General features: G+C 44.6%; 1 long non-coding RNA gene across 2 annotated transcripts; it reads left to right on the forward strand.

Annotated features, from left to right (window-relative positions):
- The first annotated feature begins 3,061 nt into the window (after positions 1 to 3,061).
- LOC132345776 (uncharacterized) lies at positions 3,062 to 18,344 on the forward strand. Of its 2 annotated transcripts, XR_009495324.1 has the most exons (5): positions 3,062 to 3,889; positions 14,590 to 14,682; positions 16,814 to 16,903; positions 17,036 to 17,113; positions 17,578 to 18,344. It is a non-coding gene; the product is annotated as an uncharacterized lncRNA (long non-coding RNA). The 2 variants fall into 2 exon arrangements; XR_009495325.1 differs by lacking the exon at positions 16,814 to 16,903 and having other exon boundaries at positions 3,065 to 3,889.
- The last annotated feature ends 6,694 nt before the right edge of the window (positions 18,345 to 25,038 follow it).

Genomic DNA, 25,038 nt, shown 5'->3' on the forward strand with positions numbered 1-25,038 from the left:
GAGATGGCTGGATGGCATCACTGACTCGATGGACGTGAGTCTGAGTGAACTCCGGGAGTTGGTGATGGACAGGGAGGCGTGCTGTGATTCATGCGGTCGCAAAGAGTCGGACACGACTGAGCTTTTGAACTATGGTGTTGGAGAAGACTATTCAGAGTCCCTTGGACTGCAAGGAGATCCAACCAGTCCATTCTAAAGGAGATCAGTCCTGAATATTCATTGGAAGGACAGATGCTGAAGCTGAAACTCCAATACTTGAGCCACCTGATGCAAAAAGTCAACTCATTAGAAAAGGCCCTGATGCTGGGAAACATTGAAGGCAGGAGGAGAAGGGGACGACAGAGGATGAGATGGTTGGATGGCATCACTGACTCAATGAACATGAGTTTGAGCAAGCTATGGGAGCTGGTGAAGAACAGGGAAGCCTGGTGTGCTGCAGTGCATCGAGTCGGTAATGCCATCCAATCATCTCGTCCTCTGTCATCCCCTTCTCCTCCCACCTTCAATCTTTCCCACCATCAGGGTCTTTTCCAATGAGTCAGCTCTTCACATCAGGTGGCCAAAGTACTGGAGTTCCAGCTTCAGCATCAGTCCTTCCAATGAATATTCAGGACTGATTTCCTTTAGGGAGGACTAGTTGGATCTCCTTGCAGTCCAGGGGACTCTCAAGAGTCTTCTCCAACACCACAGTTCAAAAGCGTCAGTTTTTTGACACTCAGCATTCCTCATAGTCCAACTAGACAGACCCAAAACAATGAGCATTCTGTTACAGAGAGGAAGAGCTCTATTCTTCAAAAAAGTCAACACTGTGCAAGATAAGGAAAAGGTGAGAAACACCATGAAGTATTTAGAGATAAAAGTACATGGTGCACTTCACTTATTTTCAAATAGTTTGTGAAAAATATACCTATAGAGACAAACAGAGAGAGACAGAGAGTTGTGGGGCCACACAAAGCAAGAGAAGGATAAAGCAAATAAAGAAATGTTAATTAATAAATCAAACAAAGGTATAGTAGAAAGTCTTTATACTATATTTGCATGTTTTCTGTAAGTTCAAAATCGTTTCCATAGAAAAAGAAGAAAAGAGAATTCCCTGATGGTGCAGCAGTTAGGACCACACTAACTGCCAAGGGCAGGGGTTCCATCAGTAGTCAGGGAACTAAGATCTCACAACTACTCACAATGGCCAAAATAATAATAAGGAAAAAACTGTAATGCTTCTTTACAACCTAGCTGTGCCTCTTTAAACTTCTGTGATCATGAGAATCACTGAAGACTCGGCAAAATACAGATTTCTGGGCCCATGTTGTCTTCACTTCCTCCACATACCTTCCTATGCGGTTTCCTGCTCCCTCAACCAGCCCCGCATTCTCAAGGCTCTGGACCTGTTCTCCCCGCTTGTTTCCACTTGCTGAATCATCCTGCCCTCCTTCCCATCCTGACAGCTCTGTGAAAGGATTTCACCAATGTACACAGGCAATAAAGGTCTGGCCCTTTAAGGAAACCAGAGGGAAAACAGGACATTTTTTCTCTGGAGAAAAGAGCCCTGAGTTAGTGAGATAAGAATAGCCAGAAGAGTAATTCTACTTCTAGGAATGCATCTCTGGGTAATAATCAGAGGAGGACACAAAAGATTTTGTGCACTGGCATTCCTTACTGTATAATTTATAACAGCAAAATACTCAAACCATTAATGCCCAACAACAGCAGACTAAACATTATTCCATTATACAGAAGTACCATGGTTTATAACATTTCAACAGTGAAATCCATATATTCAAAGACTTTCTGATGATATGGGAGAAATCGTCAAGGATGTAGTAGACACCTTGATTTTCTTTCCACCATCCTGCTCAACTTTCCTGTTTTGCATGGCTAAAAAACATTTGAAGAAATTGAACCTATCTGCAAACAAAGACTTTAATTTTTCTAAGCCAGTGATTCTCAAAGTGTGGTCTCTGGACCTGTGACATTAGCATCACCTGGAAGCTTGCTGGAAATGCCAATTAACAGGCACCATCTTGATCTACTGAGTCAGAAACACTGGAGGCAAAACCCCAAATCTGAGTCTTAACAAGCCCTCGAGGGGATTCAGATGCACACCCAAACTGAAGACCCACTGAACTGGGCCAATCATGGTGGACTGATCTCCCTTTAGTCTAGATTTAGGAAAAAGACACACTGTTCAATTGGGGCCAATGATATGCAAAGGGAAGTTTGCTGGGAGCTTCTGGGAAGGGCTCTCCACACTTACAGTAGTCTGTAAGAAGAGCTTGCCCCTTTTTGCCTGGACTTTGTGAGTACAGATGTCATGTCTGGGGTTGCAAAAGCTACGGTGCTTCATAGTTGAAAGATAAGAGAATAGGGCTGAGAGAATCACACAAAATGGAGGCAGAGCCACTGGATTAAAGTAATCCTTAATTCTCTTCTACCTCTGGATTTTCAGTTATTTGTGCTAATCTATTTCCTCACTTTACAAGCCAGTTTGAGTTATTTTGTTACTTGAAGCCAAAAACTCCCATCTAATAATGATATGATCCTAAGTTTGAAACACACGTATGTAGACTCATGGGGGAAAAAAGAGTAGCACAAAATATATTTAACATATAAATCCTTGTCTTGTCTTGGTGGAAGTCTTATAGGCTTGTTTTCTGCCTATTTTTCTAAATTTTATACTGAGAATGGCTTTTATCATCAGAATGTATCTTAAAATAATAGTTAAAGGAGGTTATTCGAACATGCTCTTTTAAAAAGAAAGTGAAGAACCACTAAAACACAGAAGACACCATGAAGACAATTGGTATGGGACCCTGGGCAGATGGTATAAACCAAAGGAACCAAGAACACAGAGTGCTCAGAATTAGTAGCAGTGAGGTGTTAAGGAGATAATTAACACTTATATTCTAAATAGCAGCTGAATATAAATGAGAACAGATGGGGCTCAATAGCTATGAAAAGACCTAGGGCAGCACAAAGATGGAAGCAAAGATAAACAAGCAAATATTTAGAGGAAAGATACTTATAATTAGTAACACAATGTTCAATTTGTAGTGGGGTTTCATTTCCTCTAACCCTTGCTCCAATCAGTTACTCCAGGGTTCTTGACAAGAAGGTCAAGAATAAAGCCTGGTACACGTGACTTCTTTACACCTAACAGGTATTACATGGTTACTTTTGTCAAATGCTTAAGTATATTACCTCACTTAATCCTCTTTGAGGCCAGTACTATTACTAGTCCTATTGTACCGATTACGTTGCTGACACTCAAGAGTAGCTAGTACCTGATTTAAATTTACATAGATGGAAAACGAGGAAGTTACAGTTGGAACTGTTCTGACTCCAGAACCTGCCTGCCTACTACTGTCCATGCTGTCAGGACAGCCAACAAATGTTTTTGGAAAAATAAATGTCACTGTACACATCACCTGGTTTTCTGTGTGCTGCTGTCAAAATAAATGTTTTAAACTTTAACCCTAAGGTAATATATAGAGTCCTGTAATACCTTCTTAATCTTTGTTATCCATAAAGTCTAGGCACTGTTGATAAATGCTTAGAGATAAATGAAGTATTGAATAGGTATCCCTGACGAAAGGGCTTCCCTGGTGGCTCAGAGGTAAAGAATCCACTTGCCAATGTAGGAGACGCAGGAGATGCGGGTTTGAAGCCCTGGCCAGGAAGATTCTCTGGAGAAGGAAATGGCACAAGAATGCATTATTTTTGCCTGGAGAATCCCATGGACGGAAGAACCTGGAGGGCTACAGTCCATGAGGTCACAAAGAGTCAACTTAGTGACTACACACAAACACATATCTCTGATGAAAGGCAAGTGAGAGTCTCTCAGAGGACAGAAGAAAGAAGGAAACTTGGGACTTGGAGCTCTGGACAGATGGTAAGTTAGATAAATTTGTTTTCAAGGTTCAAAATTAGTGAGCCCCAGTGAGCAATCACCTATCACCGATAGCATGATGAGAATTGCCTAGAAGAGATTTAAAGAATCTCAGCCTACAACTTAAGGCTTGTTTATTGATGAATATTACCTAAAGGAATAAATTGAACCAGACCAAGAGAAGCTGGGGGGAAAAATAGTATCTTCTCAGGAAAGCGGCTTAAGAAACAATGAGGGTGGGGTAGACAGACACATCATGAACCTCTTCTCTGCTTCAGTACAGTTGCCTCCAGGGCAGCTCCTGTCCAAGAGGACAGATTTTGAATGTGCTCAAGACGAAATGCAAAGAATCCAGAGAAAAAGAAGTGATGCATTCTGGTGACCACACCAAGCTCAGAAGGAACTACTTGCATCCTGAATCCCATCTCTTTATTTCTCATCAGATTCGGCTGCCTTCTTCCAGTATACCCCCAGCCTGGAGGACAGCCAGGGAGGAAAGCCTGGTCAGAGAAGGCTTTACATTCCCACTGAGCTACCCTCACGAGGCAACACGCTGACTCAGAGCACTACTGGGTCCCCTGGCTCCAGCAAAGATGGGGCTTGGAACAATATCCACTATAATTGTCACTGAAAGCTACTTGTAGACAGAGCTTGTTCTTGGCTGAGACATGCAGAGAAGAAGGAACAGAGTGGAGAAGAACTCCATTTGCAGGGAAATAAAAATGTGGCGTCAGGACCCTGGAAGCCAGCTGGCTTTTAAACAATTAAGCTCACTTAGAAAAACAGAAGTTACCACTTCCTATGCTTTCTACATTACGACTCGAGCTGGGGGTGCTGAGTTTTCCATTTGGCACTGGATTTGGATCTAATGAACACATTTGAAGACATTCTTTTTCACTTAGGAAATTTTGTGATCAAGAGGCCTCCATAAAATGTAGGGGGACAAATGGACAATCTCATCCAATGCAGAAGACGAAGTTCAATCTGCTCAGATCAGACTCACATCTGATCTAAAAACCCAGATGAGAGTGTGGGTGTATATTCCCTCGGGTATAGATGTATACTCACCACTGAGCCTAACTCAGAGTAGATGATGAATGCGTGAATACTAACTTCCAAAGGAGTACCTTAGAATCTCAGAATGGAAAACATTAACTGAGAAAACATCCACTCCTGCCTCCAAAAAATCAGAGACCTCCTTTGACAACATTCCGGGCAAGAATACATCCCGTCAAACAATTCACTCTTCCCCTACCTCACTCTAGGAAATCTATCTCATTTTTAAAATACTACACTGTTTTGTCCACCCTTGCACTGAACAAGAATCTTCCTTCCTTCCTGAAAATTAGAGCAATTGATCTCATTCTATTATTTGGGATCCCCCAAAATTAAGCCTGATAGCTCAGTTGGTAAAGAATCCACCTGCAATGCAGGAGACCCCAGTTCAATTCCTGGGTTGGGAAGATCTGCTGGAGAAGGGACAGGCTACCCACTCCAGTATTTTGGCCTGGAGAATTCCATGAACTGTATAGTCCATGGGGTTGCAAAAAGTCAGACACAACTGAGCAACCTGCACTCACTCACTCAAAATTAAGCCAAAATATTTTAATAAGATAAGCCTCTGAATATCTGTCTTTGCTCTACTTCAGGTTCAATATACCGTCTCTTTAACAACATTCAGTATTTTTGCCAAGTTCCCAGACCACTGAAACTCCAACATTCTTCAAAGTGTGACCTAAGGAACATTTGTCTCCAATGTCATTCAACCAGTGGAGCATGCAGCAAGACTTTCTGATCCCTGGACTGAAGAATTGATTGATATGCGTGCATGTGTGCTAAGTCGCTTCAGTGGTGTCCGACTCTGTGCAACCCCATGGACTATAGACTGCCAGGCTCCTCTGTCCATGGGATTCTCCAGGCATGAATACTGGAGGGGGTTGCCAGACCCTCCTCCTCCTCCAGGGGATCTTCCTGACCCAGGGATCAAACCCACATCTCTTGTATTTCCTGCACCAGCAGGTGGATTCTTCACCACAGTGCACCTGGGAAACTCCTACATACACATGTATCCCCTCCCTTTGGATTTCCTTCCCATTCAGGTCACCACCATGCATTAAGCAGAGCTCCCTGCTGCAGGCACCAGTTTCTCCTTCAGGGCCTTTAATACCTGACTTGAGGCCTCTTGTTTAGAGTGGATTAGTGGAACAAGCAAGAACCTGGACCTCAGAACTTGATTCTAGTCTCAGCTCTGCCACTGATTTTCTTTGTGACTTTAATTTTCTCATATGTTCATTCGGAAAAAAAAAAAAAAAAGGCAGTCTAGTCTCTAAGACCTCTTTTGGCACATTCGTTGTTGTTGTTTGCTTTTTTGTTTTGTTTCTTTGTTTTTTACTGTCTTAGTAATGTGATGTTTAATCTTCATTGCCCACCACACTACAAAATATACACATCACATTCTTCCAATTCTCAGAGCTCAAGACAGAGGCCCATTATGCTTTTCTGGTCTTTACCAATGAAAAGAGATGTTGAGGATGTTGTTGATAATGGTTAAGAAGCTGATTGAGCTGGTTAACAACTTCATCAGCACTGGCCACTGTCCTGGGTCTTTGTGAAGTTTATCTTAGTCTTGTTGATAACCACACACTGTAAATAACATCATCACCCCATTTCAGAGATGAAGAAATGGTCACTTGGCCAATGCCCAATGCTAGAACAGAAAGGGGTAGGATCTGGTGCCAAGTGTCTCTTTCTCCACACCAAGAGTCCTTTTCCCCAAAGGTGACTTCAACCTGCTGCTGCCCTCAACCCTGGGTTGACCCAAATGTTGGCAAGTAGGAGCAGCCATATTTTGGACAGCCTGGTTCTTTTGCCCAGCTGCCCATCCCTCCCTGATCTACCACATTCTATGTGCTCATCCATACAGTTACCATATCTATAAGTGTTTTCAGGTGGGAAATGAAATCTCTTCCAGGAACAGGATGCCCCCACCCCCTCATTGATTGTCAGGTATACTTGATTGTTCTTCACCCTTCCCACTGTTTTGCTCTGTTCAGGCTATCACAAAAATACCCTAGACTGTGTGGCCTAAAAAACAAACATTTATTACTTACAGTGCTGGAGGCTGATTAAGTTCAAGATCAAGGTGCCAACAGATTTGGTGTCTGTTGAATCCTCTCCCTGGTTCACAGATGGCCATCTTCTCTCTTTGTCCTCACATGATAACAGGGACAAGGGATCTTTCTGAAGTCTCTCTCTCTTTTTTTTTTTTTTCAGTTGCCCTGGGACTTTGTTGCAGTGCATGGGCTCTATAGTTGTGGTACACAGCCCCACAGCATGTGAGACCCTAGTTTTCTGACCAGGAATTGAACCTGCATCCTCCGCATTGCAAGGCGGACTCCTCACCACTGAACCACCAGGGAACATCTTCTGAGGTCTCTTGTAAGGGCACCAACCTCATTCAAGAGGGATCCACCTTCATGATGCAATAACTTCCCAAAGACACTCTCCCGCCTTATACAAGCCTAATACCGCCTATTGTTAGGTTAGGATTTTAACATATGAATTCTGAGGAGACACAAACATTCAGTCTATGGCGCCTACACAGATATCCTTCTGATATCTTTCAGAGCCTGGAGACACCCTTTCCTTCAGCTACAATGTCCAGTTCATCACTAAGTCCTAGTGTTTCTGCCTCTAAACACATAGCTGACATGCATCCTCTCAGCCATCACTAAGTACCATGGTAGCTCCTCGCTGGTCCTCCCATCATTCCCTTTCCACCATACAATCCACTGTCCACACATCACTAAGTGCTGTTTTTAAAACTTAAATCATACTACCAAACCCCATTAGAATCCTCCAATGACCTACTCCTGCAGTCTACATAAAATCCAAACCCCCTTTCTTAGTTTGCCAGGCCTTTCAGAGCTGGCCCTGCCTTCCTCTTCATGAGATCTTTCACCATGCTCTCTCCCTTGCTCGATAAGCCTCTGCCTCTGTCCATCCAACACACACCTAAATGTCTTTGGTCTTCTCCCAATCCTTTGCCTGGCATAGTTCCTACTCTTTTAGATTTAGGTTCAAATATCACCACCACGAGAAGTCTTTCCTGACTATCTAAAGAAAAGCCAGTTAATCCCAGCCTCCTCTTTATCCCTGCCCCATACACCAAGAGTTCTCACAATCATTTCTCCTCGTTTACTTCTATAAAAACCCTTGTCACCCTATAATGATCCTGTTGGTTTATTTTTGTCACCAATCTACTCTACTAGCAAAGGTTTCATGTGAGTAGAAACCTGGTACATCATTCAGTCCCCAGAGCTTTAAAGAGTGTCTGACAAAGAGCAGACACTTAATCATTTTCGGTCAGTTGAATAGTAGGTGAAGGAACGCATTCAATATGGCCACTCATTTCTACTTCTTCTAATACTTGTGTGGGGACAGGGGAGGGAAGGGCAGAAATGGGGAAACAAAGGACATTAATGAGTGATTACCTCTGTGATGTTAAGATTTTAGGAAAATTCGACAAGGAGGAGTGATCAACCCTCAAAGTTGTACTCAACATAAAAAAGAAAGTTCTAGGGCTTCCCTGGTGGCTCAGTGGTAAAGAATCCAGCTGCCAACACAGGAGACATGGATTCAGTCCCTATCCTGGAAGACCCCATATACCACGGGGCAATGAAGACCGCGCACCACAACCACTGAGCCTGCACTTTCTAGCCCGCACACCCGAGAGCTCAAGCTCCACAAGAGAAGCCACCACAGGGAGACGCCCACACGCCACAAGCAGAGAGTGGCCTCCACTCTCCACAACTAGAGAAAAGCCCCCTGCAGCAACAAAGACCCAGCACAGCCATACATACATAAATAAAATTATTTTTTAAAAAAGAAAGCTCTAAATTTCCAATAGCCAGAGGTGTCCAACCAAGACACAGGCTGCTCTGCAGGCGCGTTCCTCCTTAGCCTGTGATAAGGAGCTTCCTGCCACCAGCAGGGCTATTGCAGAGGGGACGGATGCCTCCTGAGGGAGCCTGGACTGCACGTCTTTAACTGATGCACTTGTCACTGGAGTGGCACCGAGCCAGCAAGCATGGGAGCACTAAGACTCCGGTGCGGTGCTTCCTCCTCCAGTAAATACACGCCATACGTTCAATTACTCTCTCCGCCCCAGAACTGTCTCTTAGTGCCCTCAGCAATGAGATCCTGCTAATTGAAAACACTTCTCTCTATCTGCTTGAGAGGATTGGACTAAACTAGGCTACTGAAATGTAGTCCATGGGGCAGGAGCCTAACTGGGGCAGGGCAGACACATGGCAGCAAAAGCACAGACGGGCTGGGGCTGGGGGATGAGGGCTGTGCTTCATTTCAGTTGCTGCTTCGGAGTGGCTGGAGCTTCCAGTCTTTGGAGACTGTGCTTTACCTGGAAATGAGTCTGCCTGAATGGGGGGTAACTTTTTCTTCCTTTACCTTGGAATGACTCATTCCAGTGCAACAGTAGTGATAAAAATAGGGCTGTTCCACCTGCTCGTAAGCACCAGATTTTGACCCACCCACCTTGCTTCTTAAAGCGGCATCCATCAGCATGTGAGGTATAGATGGTAATAGATGGTAAAACACCTAGGCCAGATAAGAGAAACACACACTGAAGTCAAGGCCACACCAGCAACACTGGCAGCAAACAGCAGCAGAAAACAATGGCAGCAGTGGCAGCTAGTATTTATTGTCACCCTGTGTCAGGCTCCATACTAACTGCCCTGTGAGCATGGTCTCCATTCATATTCATGACAATTATAAAAACTAAAGTGACTCCATTTTACAGACCAGGAAACTGAGGCCCAAGAGTTAAGAGGCTTACCCAGGATCACAAAGCTAGCAAGTGACAGAGAAGGATGGGCCAGTGGTCTGCCTCCAGAACCAACAGTCTGAGCACCAAGCCATCCCCTAGGTCTGCTGGGGCTACTCTTCTTGAGGTCTGGCTCTTCTCATCAGGCTTTTTGAATAAAGTCCAAGCTCCAGAATATAGGCACAGATTCCTTGATAAAAAAGATAAATCCTGGGAAATAACATCTCCTGGTGATGTGGGATGATCTCTCTTCCTGTCACTTATCATAATTTCTTCCCAAAACCAACTGTAATGGTCAACTTCCTATATGAACTTGCTGTGGCCACAGTACCAGTATCGGTTTAAATATGATTCTAGATGTTTATGTGACAGTATTTATGGCTGAGATTTACATTTAAATTGGTGGATTTTGTGTAAAGCAGATTGAGTTTCATTACGTGGGTGGAAAAGTTGAAGTCCTGAACAGAACAATAGACTGATCTCCCCTTAGCAAAAGGAATTCTTTCAGCAGACAACCTTCAGACTTCATCTGTGTTGTAGACTGAATGGTTGTGACCCCCTCTATAAAAAAAAATTCTTATCTTGAATCTCTATCCCCCAGTGAGGTAATGTTAAGGTTGGGCTTTGGGGAGGTAATTAGGATTATATGAGGTTAAGAGAATGCAGTCATGAAATTAAAAGACACTTGCTCCTTGGAATAAACGTTATGACCAACCTAGACATCATATTAAAAAGCAGAGACATTACTTTGCCAACAAAGGTCCGTCTAGTCAAGGCTATGGTTTTTCCAGTGGTCATGTATGGATGTGAGAGTTGGACTATAAGGAAAGCTGAGTGCCAAAGAATTGATGCTTTTGAATTTTTATTTTGGAGAAGACTCTTAAGAGTCCCTTGGATTGCAAGGAGATCCAACCAGTCCATCCTAAAGGAAATCAGTCCTGGGTGTTCATTGAAAGGACTGATGTTGAAGCTGAAACTCCAAGACTTTGGCTGCCTGATGTGAAGAACTGACTCATTGGAAAAGACCCTGACACTGGGAAAGACTGAAGGCAGGAGGAGAAGGGGACAACAGAGGATGAGATGGTTGGGTGGCATCACTGACTCGATGGACATGAGTTTGAGCAAGCTCCAGGAGTTGGTGATGGACAGGGAAGCCTGGCATGCTTCAGTCCATGGGGTCACAAAGAGTCGGCTGAGCGACTGAACTGAACTGAGGTCAAGAGGATATCGTCCTCATGAATGGGATTAGTGCCCTTATAAGAGTCATGAGAGCATTTGCTTCTTCTCTTTCTGCTCCATAGGGATGTGAGAATGTGAGAATACAACAGAGGATAGTAGTCAGCAAAAAAGAAAGGAACCCTTAACAGAACTTGACCATGATGGCAGCCTGATCTGGCATTTCTAGCCTCCAGAACTGTCAGGGATAAATTTCTCTTACTCATAAACCACCCAATATGTAGCATTCCTTTTATATGTTAAGTTTTTGTTCTTTTTTTAATGTGGACAATTTTTAAAGTCTTTATTGACTCTGTTACAATATTGCTTCTGCTTTTTGTTTTTTTTGGCCTTGAGGCATGTGGGATCTTGCCTCCCTGACCAGGGATCAAACCCACACCCCTCTGAAATGGAAGGTGAATTCTTAACCACAGAACTACCAGGGAATTCCCTATGGCATTCAGTGAGAGCAGCCCAGGCTGACTAAGACAATCTTTGACATTGATCTTCCTGAAGCACCAGAAGACTGCCTTTAGTCTTCAACTGCAACTCTTTCCTGAGTCTCCATCTGCCAGTCTCCACATCAGATTTTGAACCTGCCAAGTCTCCACAATCGCACAAGCCAAGTTCCTAAAATAAAATTCTTTGTGTGCATGTATGTGTGTGTGGGTCTTGATAGACAGATAAAAATACACATCCTATTGATTTTGTCTCTCTCAAGACTCCTAATACACCAACCTAACTTCCTGACTGCAGAACAATTCCCACATTTCATCCAACAACTTCTCAACAGTTCAATCGTTTATTCACTTATACCCACCATGCATTGGGTCTTGCAGGACCACACTTCTCAAACTGAAATGTGCCAGGAATCACCCACAGGACCTGCATAGACCCAAATGCAGCCGGTCTTTGCCATGCCCTAAGATAATGCTGATATGTTGATTCATTAACCACACTTTGAGTAGCAACACTGTAGAGACACAAGCAAATAAGATGCCAGAGCGTGTCCAGGAATGTTCTCAATCTACCACTAAGGCTGCTGCTGCTGCTGCTAAGTCGGACTCTGTGCGACACCATAGATGGCAGCCCACCAGGCTCCCCCATCCCTGGGATTCTCCAGGCAAGAACACCAGAGTGGGTTGCCATTTCCTTCTCCAATGCATGAAAGTGAAAAGTGAAAGTGAAGTCGCTCAGTTGTGGCTGACTCCCAGTGACCCCATGGACTGCAGCCCACCAGGCTCCTCCGTCCATGGGATTTTCCAGGCAAGAGTACTGGAGTGGGTCACCATTGCCTTCTCCCCCAACTAAGACACATCAATTTTAAAGAAAGAAAAGAAAATCCGGTTTGTTTTTGTTTTAGTCCTCTGTCATAGAGACATCAGGTCCTCAATGCTGTAACTTGCCCCCTAGAAAAGCTGTCACCTTGTTCTCCAATCATACCCACTTTGAGACCAGCAGTTGGTAATACATAAGGAGAAAAACACAATTAAACCCCAAAGGGGGAAAAAAAAACACAGCCCTTCCATTTCAATTAGAATCAGCGGCTGTTGAAAATGGGCAAATTTAGAACTGTAATACCAATGGAAACAGTGAATTCTCAACTGTGATCAAAGGCTTCATTTAGCAGACTGAAAAGCAAGCACGAGTTTAATTGAACAAGAGAGAGATTGCTTCCAAATCACCCAGGCATAATCAAATAGCCTTGAAAAATATAATGCATCAGATGGAGAGAAACAAGCCCTGGGCTCCAAAACCTCTTGCCTGACCTGTAGGTGCCCTAGCATCAGCAAGAAGAGACATCAGAGGTCACCTGGTCTCACTCCCCATCCCATGTGGGAACCCACTTTAGACCGGGGCTTTCAAAAATCTCTGGCTAGAATACACAGAAATATATTTACATCCTACCCAGTGTAAGAACTGATGCAATGAACTGACTCATTGGAAAAGACCCTGATACTGGGAAAGATTGAAAGCAGCAGAAGGGGATGACAGAGAATGAGATGGTTGGATGGTATCACTGACTCAGCGGACATGAGTTTGAGCACCTCCAGGAGTTGGTGATGGACAGGGAAGCCTGGCGTGTTACAGTCCATGGGGTCACAAAGAGTAGGACACAACTGAGTGACTGAACAACAAAAGAGGTCATGACCCACAGTTTAAAAAACACTACTCTAGGGTACCCTGGTTACTTAGCCAACCAAGCAGATCATCTAACAACTGAGTGCTTGCCATCTTGCAGGCTCTGGGGACACAGCATCAAACTTACAGACAGGTGGAAGAGACAGGTGTTTCACAAAGGATCACACAAACACATATGAAATACTACAAATTGAGGCAGATGTAAAAAAGAAAGAACAAAGGATGTCTTGGGAGATCATAATGAGGGCACCTGTTCAGGACCAGGAAGATGACTGGATAGATCAGGTAAAGCCCCTCTTGAGTGAATTATAAGCTGGATCTAAAGGATGAGCAGAGTGTAGCCAAGCAAAGGGGGAGTGTGTGTCTTAACTATCTCTTGTGCTGGAAAATGCACAGTTATCTATCACAACTTCCACTGACAACAGCAGCAGTGTATGTCCAAGCCAGATTCATCCAGTTTTCATCACATGTCAGACTTGGGGCCAAGCACAACACAATACTACTAGAGCTCAATGGAATCGACGCTATGGGCTTGAGTCCCAGATCTTCATCTTATAAGCTATGTGATCTGAAGCAAGGTAGTTCAGTTTTCGGATTATTAATGGTACCTGCCTCATCACATTCTTGCTAGAATTAAGTTAACCCAAATGGAGGGGCCTACAAAGTGCCTGGAGCATGGTAAGTACAAAATAAATTGCTAAATAAAGCAGTATGAACTCAAAATCTTTAAGGGCTTATTTCAGGCAAACACCACCTACTAGAACATGAAAAGAAACCCATTCACCATCCCGGAACTAGCTAATTGCCAACAGGGTTATTTTGTTTTCCATTCTAATATTTTAAATCTAATGGGACAGAGGACTGAAGTTCTGAACTCTGCAGGGCCATACAGACAAAGGAAACCAGGAGAAAGGGAACCAGCTGGACTCCCCGCCCCTAATTGCCATCTCTGGGCCTGTGTTCACCACCACTGTCTCCTGGCTGATGAATTTTCCAGTTCAGCACCAAGGATACAGTTGACTTCTCCAGAAAACTATCATAATAGAATTACATTATGTTTACTGGATGCAGAAAACCTCTGGCTAGATAGTTAATTAGAGGCTTCACAATGCTGAAAAATCTTCAAGCTTTCATGAGGCTTAAACAGATCCAAAATGCCAGGTTCAAGTCACATCAATAATTCAAATTAAATTACTGTGCTGAACTGAACGTCATCCCCCATACAACACTCTTGAAAACAGTTCTCCAAAGATAAACTCAATCTTGGCTTCAGGGAGGCATCGATCATAATAAACCCACAAAATCAGAGACAAAAAAAGCAAGCTGTTCCCATTGTGCATACACTGCATCTAATTCCCCCAGATGGGCAAGAACAGAGAGGCTTGGCCGGGCATTCACGACTCCCGTAGCTGGGAAGCGGTTATAAAACTGAGGAGCAGGCCTGTTACCTGTCGGGCTTGCTGTGTTTTACTGTTCACATTCATCTTCTCCATTGTCCTCTCAGTGCATCGGGGAGGCTGGCAGGGCGCAGATTTCAGCCCCACTGCACCGATGAGGCTTATGGTGGCAAAGCAACTGGAATCAAGACCCAGGACCCGTGAGTGGCACAGAAGGATAAAAACACAGGTTTCCTGGAGTTAAGTAAAAATGAGGAGGGTGTACAGGAGGAGGAAAAGGGGAAACAACATACTTTTTTAAATAGCAGGAAATGACAGAAAATTCAGAGGCGAAAGACTTATTTGGAACAATTCTGAGCAAATTCACACAAAAAGAGTGGCTGTTAAAATTACGCTTGTTCCTATGCACTCTTAGAGGATGCTGATATTATTATAGCATTACTGATGTACAGTTACCAACCGTTAGCCAACAACTTATAATACAATAGACTAAAGATGTGTCTAAACACTTTTCACAAATAATAAGCCCAATTTCATCCTCACAACAATCTTACTAAGTAGAAATGATCATTTTGCAGCTGAGAAATTCAGGTTCTGAGAGGTAGATTATTTGCTGAACCTCACACAGATAGTGGGGCTTCCCTGGTGCTCAGGCAGTAAAGAATCCGCCTTCAACGCAGGAGACCCTGGTTCAATCCCTGGGTCAGGAAGATTCCCCCAGAGAAGGGAATGGCAACCCATCCAGTATTCTTGCCTAGTGAATTCCATGGACAGAGGAGCCTAGCAGGCTACAGCCCGTCAGGTTGCAAAGAGTTGGATATGACTGAACAGCTAACACTTTTACTTCACTTTCACACACGTAGTGAGAAGTAAACACCAGTCTTGACCTTTGTCTGATTACTAAACCCACCCACTTAATCATTTTCTTAAATGTTTTAATTGGAGGATAATTGCTTTACAATGTTGTGTTGGTTTCCACCGTACAACAACACGAATCAGTCATAACTCTCCCTTTATATACAGGGAGCCAGGCTGGGCTCCCTGTACACAGCAGCTCCCCACTAGCTGTCTGTTTCACACACGGTGGTATACAAATGTCAATACTACTCTCAATTCGTCCCGCCCTCTCCTTTCCCTGTTGAGTCCACAAGTCCATTCTCTGCATCTGTGTCTCCATTCCTTCCTTGCAAATAGGTTCATCAGTACCATTTTTCTAGATTCCATACATATATATATGATATTTTTCTCTTTCTGACTTAATCACTTTAATACAGTAAGTCCCCTACATATGAATGAGTTCCATTCTGAGAGCATGTTCGTTAAGTCCAATTTTGTTGGTAAGGCCAACAAAGTTACCCTAGGTACCAAACTAACACAAACAGCTATAGAGCACTGTACTGTAATAGGTTTATAATACTTTCCACAAACAGCACATAAAAACAAACACAAAAAATAAAGCAAACATTTTTAATCTTATAGCACCATGCCTTGAAAAGTACAGTAGTACAGTAGTACAGCTGGCATCGAGTGAACAGGCAAGAAGAGTTATTGATTGGAGGAGGGAAAGAAAGTGGAAGCTGGTAGAGCTAAGGGACTGTGAACAATAGGGGATGGAGGGCGAGCTGCAATTTGACTCACGTCGTTGGTGATGGACAGGGAGGCCTGGCATGCTGCAATTCATGGGGTTGCAAAGAGTCGGACACGATTGAGCAACTGAACTGAACTGAACTAAACTGATGCTGATGACACAGGGTCTGGTTCCTTGCTGGATTCGATATACCTACCCTCTTGAAAAAATGATTCAGTGATGGTAGTAGCCCATTCGCTGCTTTGAAAGTCCACAACTTAAAGGTTATATGTAGAAGACTTACTGTATTCTGTTTCCATAGATCCCAGTGGGAAAAAGTTAGCAATAATTGGGACCAAGCTCTAGAAAATGAGTGAATTCATATCAATCAATGAATGCTATAGAGTTGTGTGTCCCAGAAGGCAGCCTCATTGGGCTAATGAAATTATCACTTCTGTCATTCACTTGACAAATATTTATTAAGCATCCACTATGTATCAAGCAAAGTGCTTAACCCTGGAAATACAGCAGTGAATAAGTAAATATGAAAATCCCTGCCCTCATGAGGTGTCTACTCTGTATAGGAACAGACAGAGACAGAACAAGTAATATAAATATTGTGTTAGCTTGTAGTAAGTGCTGCAGGCAAAGATCAAAGCAGGCAAGAGGGATAGGATGGAATTTTTAAAAGAATGGCCTGGGAAGGCCTCACTGAGAAAGAAAAGTGACCTTAGCAAGGGACACAGAGATTCATGTCGTTCTAGGGAAAGAACATACCAGGTATCAAGATGAGCAAGGACCCTGAGGCAGGAACAAGAAGACTGTGGCTACAGTGGAGAAGCGTGGGACATGAGGTCAGATGCCACAGAGCCAAGGGAGAAGGGGCCTTATCAGTCATTTTCAGGACTTGAGCTTTGAATAAGATGGGAGCCCTTGGGGATTTAACAGAGGAGCAGCAAGATCTAAGATCCAACTCTCATTTACAGATCACTTTAGATGCCACTTGGACAGCAGACTCGGTGGGCAAGGGTGGAAACAGGGTGGCCAGTTAGGAGGTGAAAGAGGTTAGTGGCTTGTTTTTTGTTTTGTTTTTAATTGAAGTATAGTTGATTTACAATACCATGTTAATTTCAGGTGTACACCATGACAATTCAGTTTATATGCACATTTATATATGTGTGTGTGTATTCTTTTCCCTTCTAGGTTATTACAAAATATTGAGGATAGTTCCCTGTGCTATATAATAGGTCCTAGTTGGTTATGGTAGCTTGTTATTAATTTTTATTATGTTAGTATGGTCCTTTCCTCTTTATCAATGCCTTCACATAAATCATTTCACTTCCATTTTCACAAACACACACAAAAAAAACCCCAGAGTTTTACTCTCCCATTTAGACTAAGAAACCAAGGCTTTGGATTGCTTAAGTGGTTTGTTAAGTGGCTTGTTTAAATTTCCTCAGTGAGTTAGTGGCAGAGCTGTATCTTAAATCCAGGATGTTTTCATTCCACATTTCATTTCCATTTCCAGCCAGGGCTTCAACTCCCTCCCACGCAACAGCCTGCCTCTCTGACTCCCGCAGTATCAGAGGATATCCATCTGACCGTTGCAGCCACACGGCCTGACTATAAATGACACCGATGTGTATCTGATAACCCAGATCCCAGACGACACAGAAAACAGAATCCAACAAACAGAAAAGCCACTGAGATCCATCATAACAGCAGGACAAGCCTCTTGAGTGATGCGTGATGGGAAGGGAGGGCAAGGGGTCCTAGGATGTAAATTTGAATGTTTATTCAGCACTTCTATGTGCCCAAAACAATATGAGATGTTATGTCGGGAAAAAGAAGAAATCAACTTCTCTGTCGAGGAGATTTTTAATGCAGTGGAGAAAGAACACCCACTTGTGGGTAGGAAAACAGTGCCTCTAAGGGGAGATGGGGTCTTACACACACACAATGTCCAGGGGCCCAGTAAGGGTGGAGAAGGTAAAATATGTCTTCAGGAAAGGGAGGAAGAGAGCCTGGGAAAGGCATCCTCCAGACACCTTCCAAAGGCGGTCCCCAAATTTCACAATCTGCTCTATTTTTAGAGGAATGTTTGTAACCATCTCAGGAAAGCCTTCAAACTTTGTAACCTGTTGGCAGGCCATGCAGACCTCACAGGTCTATTATTCCTTTCCACATTAGCATCTCTTTAGGGTCCCAAACATACCTGCTACCAGAATGGGGATTTTTGACATCAGAGGCCAAGAAACCAAGCCAAACAGGGCTCCTTAGAAGACGACCAATAAAGATTTTAAAATATCCAAGGTCTGAAGGTCTTCAGTGGCCTTCTAGTCCAGGTGTTGGAAAACTATGACCCATAATCTGGCCTCCTGGTCTTGTAAAAAGTTTTATTAGAATGCAACTATATCCTTTGGTTTACAAGCTGTCTAGGGCTGCTGTGCATGAGAATGGCAGAGTTGAGAAGTTGCAACAGAGACCATGTGGTTCACAAGCCTAAAATAATTACTCTCTGACTCTTTAAGAGCATTTGCTAATCCCTGCTCTCTTCCAAATCCCTCATTCTCCTGGTGGAAACACTGAGGCCCAAAGAGGTCCAGAAAACTGGCCAAGGTTATTCAATGAGTGTGAGTGTTGCCCAGATAGGAAGAGAGCAAGTCAAGGAGGGCTGGCCATCCTTCAGTCATTTTGTGATTCACTCAAGTATTTTTTATCATCATCATTTGTCAGGCACTGGGTGAGGATACTGCTATGAGGAAAACATGTAAAGCCCCAGCCCTCAGTGTTCCTACATTTGATGGAGGAGGGAATCTAGGACACTTTTTAAAAAGGTGAAGAGAGTAAGTACAGAGTGCTGCTTATTTAACTTCTATGCAGAGTAAATCATGAGAAATGCTGGGCTGGAAGAAGCACAAGCTGGAATCAAGATTGCCAGGAGAAATATCAATAACCTCAGATATGCAGATGACACCACCCTTATGGCAGAAAGTGAAGAGGAACTCAAAAGCCTCTTGATGAAAGTGAAAGTGCAGAGTGAAAAGGTTGGCTTAAAGCTCAACATTCAGAAAACGAAGATCATGGCATCTGGTCCCATCACTTCATGACAAATAGATGGGGAAACAGTGGAAACAGTGTCAGACTTTATTTTTTCAGGCTCCAAAATCACTGCAGATGGTGACTGTGGCCATGAAATTAAAAGATGCTTACTCCTTGGAAGGAAAGTTATGACCAACCTAGACAGCATATTGAAAAGCAGAGATATTACATTGCCAACAAAGGTCCGTCTAGTCAAGGCTATGGTTTTTCCTGTGGTCATGTATGGATTTAAGAGTTAGACTGTGAAGAAGGCTGAGCACTGAAGAATTGATGCTTTTGAACTGTGGTGTTGGAGAAGACTCTTGAGAGTCCCTTGGACTGCAAGGAGATCCAACCAGTCCATTCTAAAGGAGATCAGCCCTGGGTGTTCTTTGGTAGGAATGATGCTAAAGCTGAAACTCCAGTGCTTTGGCCACCTCATGTGAAGAGTTGACTCATTGGCAAAGACTCTGATGCTGGGAGGGATTGGGGGCAGGAGGAGAAGGGGACGACAGAGGATGAGATGGCTGGATGGCATCACTGACTCGATGAACGTGAGTCTGAGTGAACTCTGGGAGTTGGTGATGGACAGGGAGGCCTGGCGTGCTGCGATTCATGGGGTTGCAAAGAGTCGGACACGACTGAGTGACTGAACTGAACTGAACTGAGGAAAGTAACAGAACAATGAGTTATGGGTGGGGCTTGAGGAGGGAGGGAAATAATTTAAATGGGGTTATCAGGAAAGGCCTTTTCTAGGAGGCAACATTTGAGCTGGGTCATGAGGGAGTAGCCATTAAGGGTAGCCGGAAAAGCATTCGTGTAGAGGTAACAGCAACTGTCAAGGCCTGAGGCAGCAACAAGCTTGGCATGTGCATGAAACAGCAAGAGGACGCATGGGGCCAGAAAACAGTGGAAGGAGAGAGTGCATGAGGGGAGGTGAGAGGGAGCCAGGGCCCCTGCACCCACGTGGTGAGTGGGTGGTGAGTTGCATCATCAGCTCTCCCTTGAGCATATTGTCCTTGTAGTTACATCCTTCTCTTCTTCATCTCCCCCCAAAATGGGCTAGAATCTGACTCAACCAGTGTGACCTCACGTAAGTCACATGTTTCTGAGCCCCCAGGAAATGAGGGTAACTACATCTACCTCCTTGGGTTATTTGGAGAATTAGATAAGCCTAAGTAGATAAAAAAAAAAAAGTTTAGCCTGTGCACAGCACCTGTTATATGTTCAACAACTGGATAAATAATGATTTGTAGCTGGGAGATACATGGAGAACTTGCCACTGGGGCTCAATCCTTGTGAGCCAGAGACACCAAGTTATCAAATGTACTGACAGAGTGACTGAAGTCCAGAGAAGTCAAGGGACCAATCCAAGATAACACAGCAATTAAGGAGAAAAGTCAAACAAGATTCAGCCCTTCAGGGCCCACCAGCTGTTCATAACATTTACCAACACGGCAGCATGGCAGCCTCAGTTCAGTTCAGTCACTCAGTCGTGTCCGACTCTGTGACCCCATGAATCACAGCACACTAGGCCTCCCTGTCCATCACCAACTCCCAGAGTTCACTCAAACTCATGTCCATCAAGTCGAAAACAGTAGTGGGGAGTGGAGGAAAAAGATTTTTTGAGCATCCGTGCTGAATTCAGAGTCCTGATGAAGTACCTGCTATACATTATGGATACAATGTTGAATTGTCTATGCTTTCTGTAGCTGTGAGGAATTCACAGACTTCTGGGGAAGTCAGTTATGCAAACAAATGCAATCTTGAGGGATAGAAGGTTTACTAGAGTCACAGGCAGACCAGGAAATTATACACTCTGCCCAGGGAGGCAGGGAAGACTCCAAAGAGGAAGTGACATGTGAGCTGACCCTGAAAGGTCCTAATGGAACCAGAGGTGTTTGATCTGACAGAGCAGAGGGGGCGAGCAGCAAATGGTAAGGCTGTGGAATGCTGCTGGTGAAGGGTCCCAGACCCTGGAATCATGGACACTTCAACTTGGTGGGCAAGAGAAAGGCACTGAAGGGAAGAACGTGAGGCAGCATCACTCTGGTCGGATGAGAGGGGATTTGAGAGGACAGGACAGGAGAGAGACCTGCTAGTTCAGAGCCTCCATTGTGGGTCCAGACCTAAGCTGTGACGAAAATGGACAGGAGGAGACAAGAGGACAGACTCTGCAGGCTCTGGGAAAGAGAATCAGCAGCAAGTATTGACAGACAGAATGCTGGGATGGGGCCAAGAGAGAAGGGATGCTTGCGGGCTGGACCCACCTTCCACCAAAAGGGGGAGCCCTGAGAAAGAGCAGGTGGGATTCAGTTCAGAGCAATAGCCACCAGCAAGGAGAGGGTTGCGGCAATGTTGTTTTTCTTTTCACTCTGTGAGAATGTCTTTTCCAACTTCATGGCATAAACTGGATGAAATCAGAGCCCCTCCAGGAGAAAGGAAGGAAGGGAGAGACTGTTCAGCTCCTCAGCACACCTAGAGAAGCGAGAACTCCTCAGTTCTTGTTGTCGTTCAGTTGCTGAGTCACGTCCGACTCTTTGTGACCCCATGGACTGCAGCACACCAGGCTTCCCTGTCCTTCACTATCTCCCAGAGTTTGCTCAAATTCATGTCCACTGAGTCGGTGATGCTATCTAACCAACTCATCCTCTGCTGCCCTCTTCTCCTTTCACCTTCAATCTTTCCTAGCATCCAGGTCTCTTCCTCAGTTCCACTAGGCCTCAACCCAGGGACTGGGAAGCTGGGCCCCTAGAACCAGTTGAATGCCATTTGAATCACTGCTATGCCATGCAAGCCAACAGCAGGCCCGAGAGGAATGGCCTAGAACCAAAGCTCTAGGCGGTTGTGGCAAACCCAGATTAGATCCAGGGCCTTGGCTGTGTTTCCCATTCTCCACTACCCAACAGGGATGCTCCCATCCCTCCTCCTCTCAAAAGTATCGAATCTCAACCAACAAATGCAACCCAGATTCAGCCCTGGACCACAGCCCTGCCACAGTTCTATTCCCAGAAGGATAAACCAGCACTGGCCTCTCCATCCCCCACTCCCCTGCCCCACGGCCACCTTGCTCCCATAGCAGCCCAAACCCCTCCGCCTCCAGCTGGGCAGAGAGCCGAGGCTTGTCACCGTTGCACCAGGCTGCCTTCCTATTTTCCCTGGACCTGATTATTTTAAGCCTCCGCTGAGGCCCCACCAGGCTGTGCCCAGTGTTATCTCCTATACACAGTCGCCGCCTTGTTAAAAGGCAATCAGAGGAGCTGACTTTAATAAATGTTAACACCCTCGGTGTGAAGTCTGGCAATTAAAACTCCTCCCTAGGACCTCTGAAATAGGCCTGTGGAAAATCCCCCATCTTAATAAGCTCCTGTCATCAGAGGACAACAGAGAAAGGAGGGGTGGAAAGGAGACATTAAAACTTTCAGAAGGAGGAGAAGTCAAGGAAGGGCCCCTTCTTCACTTCTCACCCCTCTCTCTGAGAATCCCAAAGAAGGCCCCTCTCATCGGAGGATTTAAACACAAACTAAGGTAGTCAGGGCCAGGAGACCAAAGGGGCAGTCTAGTCCAGTGGTTTTCAGACTTTAGGGTGCCAAAAACTCGTACAGAGGACTCGTTAAAACAGATCACCAGGGTCCCCTCCTCAGAGTTTCTGATTAGTAGATCAGGAATGGGGTCTGAGAAGTTGCATGGAGAGCAAGCTCCCAGATGATGCTGATGCTGTGGTCCATGGACCACAGTTTGAAAACAGACCTAAGCCAACATTCTTGCTTCATAGATGGGGAAAGCAGAGAGGAACAGGGACGTGCCCATGATCTCAGCAAAAGTCCATTTAAAAAGACCAAGGCAAGAATCTTGGGAGTGAGCCCCAAATGTATATTTTAAGTTCTTTTTCCCCTACAAGTACATAGTGTTCATTCATTGTCATCATCACCACTAACATCATTATCCTGAAATGAGATCTCTGCAAGTCAAGAGAAGAAAGAGTTGTGGTTGGCATGCTGAATAACAGGACAGCCAGCCTCGTTCATCAATACACATGAAACCAAACCACAAAGGAATGCTCCTGAGTTCTTTGATTTCTGCAAATGACAAGATTTCCTTTATTTCCACTTTAGATCAGAGACAGAGTTTCTCAGGGCCCTTAAACATCACCTACTCAAAGTTTTTCACTGAGGCCCAGAGAGGGCAGGACACTTTTCTAAGGTCACACAGCAGGATGAGTGGCAGAATGGTTTCCTAGCTCTCAGTCCAGTACTTCATCTCTGCAGCCTTCCTGGGCCCCTCAAGCATCAGACGCTCCATCAAACCAACATTCCAAAACCCAGGCTCTCTGGAGCAAGGGGGAGAGGAGCTGCCTGCCTACACGGTGGCAGGCATCACACGGACTGAGACTGCATGGTTGCATTTCGCTTCTACAGCACAGCCACCAGCACCCCTGGCAGAAATTGTCCTCTCTTACCTCTTAGCTGTCACAGTGGCACTCAGGGCTTTGTTGTCATTCCTTTCATTTGGAACTTAGACGTAAAATCCTCTGAACTATAAAACTTAAGCTTCCGGAAAACGGGAGAGCCAATGCTCTGGAGTCATTAAGAATATGGCCTTGCATACTCATTTCTTAGGCTTCTGGGTGGCTTAAACAACAGAAATTCATTGTCTAATAGTTCTGGAAACTAGAAGAAGCTAGAAGTCTGAAATATAGGTGTTGGCAGCGTGGAGCACTATACCAAAGTCACAGGTGTGAGGCCTTCTACCAAGGCCACAGACATGGAGCCCAGAACCAAAGTCACCACCAGAACTGACGGAACCCCACTGCAACTGCTGCCTAAAAGCCCCCTCCTTCTTACTGGCCAGCTCCCTGACCCCTATTAGGCAAAAATGCCCACCCTGGTACTCACCCTATAGTGTCCTAACCAATCACCTAATGCCACCCTTCCAGCAGGAATTTTCTTTGTCTTAAAGCTATAAAAACTGGCTGCTAGCCCACAAAAAGTGTCTGCTCTCCCCGGCCCACTCACTGTATTTGCAGAGCCTACATTATCTCTGCTCCTTTCTGAAATACTTTGTGCCTGGAAATTCTTTTTCAACCCATTCTCAGAGGACCATGACAAGCAGGATCTGTTCTTCCCTAACACTGAGAGAGTCTAAGCTGCCTCTCTCCCAGCTTCTGGTGGTCTGCTGACAATCTTTGGCATTCCTCAGGTCTTGGGAGCATCATCCCCATTTCTGCTTTTAATATCTCATGGCGTTGTTCCTGTGTGCATGTCTGTGTCCAAACTCCCCCTTTTTAGAAGGCCATCAGTTATAATAGATTACAGGCCTCCCTATCCGGTATGACCTCATTTTAATTTAACTGATTACATCTGCAGCAACCTTGGTCTCAAATAAGGTCACATCTGAGGTACTGTGGGCTCGCACTTCAACATGTGGATTTGGGGGGCACACAATTCAATACACACATACTGTGTGGCTCACACAGACCCAAGTCTGCCCACCAGCTATGAGACCCAGAGCCAGCCCTGACCCCTCTGAGCACCATTTTTCTCAGCTCCAAAAATTAGAGGATTAAGGATCACATAGTCACAAAACAACAGCTACTGTGCAACCCTGGTACATCTAGGGGAGAATAAAGACCACACCATGAGCCTCAACTCCACCCATCAGTTTTGCAGCCCTGTGGTCCTGGGTGTTTTAATATATCTTTAACATCAGAGTTCAGTCTTCCTCACTGGAAAATGGGGATAGCAATGATATGAATCCCACAGAAAAGAGTATGAAAGGTTTCATAAGAAAAGCACTTTGAAAACTCTCAAGTGGGAATGCTGACAGTGTTGGTGGTTGCCTACCACACTGTACAAGCTTCGTGAACTGCAGTGAGGGGGTCCCGTGAGGAAGGTCTGGCAACTGCGTG

Source organism: Bos taurus, chromosome 7 (genome assembly GCF_002263795.3).
Source record: "Bos taurus isolate L1 Dominette 01449 registration number 42190680 breed Hereford chromosome 7, ARS-UCD2.0, whole genome shotgun sequence".
NCBI lineage: Eukaryota > Metazoa > Chordata > Mammalia > Artiodactyla > Bovidae > Bos > Bos taurus.